Source organism: Gavialis gangeticus, unplaced genomic scaffold (assembly GCF_001723915.1).
Source record: "Gavialis gangeticus isolate Ggan-Ray unplaced genomic scaffold, GavGan_comp1, whole genome shotgun sequence".
Lineage (NCBI taxonomy): Eukaryota > Metazoa > Chordata > Crocodylia > Gavialidae > Gavialis > Gavialis gangeticus.
The window spans coordinates 1,318,878-1,319,130 of record NW_017729000.1 but is presented as its reverse complement, the minus strand read 5'-3'; the positions used below and the strand labels follow the sequence as shown (position 1 = coordinate 1,319,130).

The following is a 253-nucleotide window of genomic DNA, read 5'->3' as shown; positions in this document are numbered from 1 at the left end:
CCCGCGCCTGCGCCCGTGGCCGCCGCTCCCCGGCCGGGGGGAGGGGGGTGCTGGGGCCGGCCCGACGGCTCCTACCGCGCGCTAACTCCCCCCCCGCGCCCGCAGCTCCCGCGTGCCAGTCCTGCACGCGCGCCCCGTGTGCACACCCAGGCTGCCTAGTGCGGGCACACGGGCCACTCCGGAGTGACTCCGCTCGCACGGCGGCGCGTTTCCCGGCTCCGGCCGCTGCAAACCGCGGCTCCCGGCGCCGCTC

The 253-nt window shown here is 80.2% G+C and overlaps 1 protein-coding gene across 1 annotated transcript in view; it reads right to left on the bottom strand.

The window, feature by feature from the left end:
• EBF1 (early B-cell factor 1) overlaps window positions 1–253 on the bottom strand; it is a 384,168-nt gene that overhangs the window by 383,336 nt on the left and 579 nt on the right. The window lies entirely within an intron of this gene.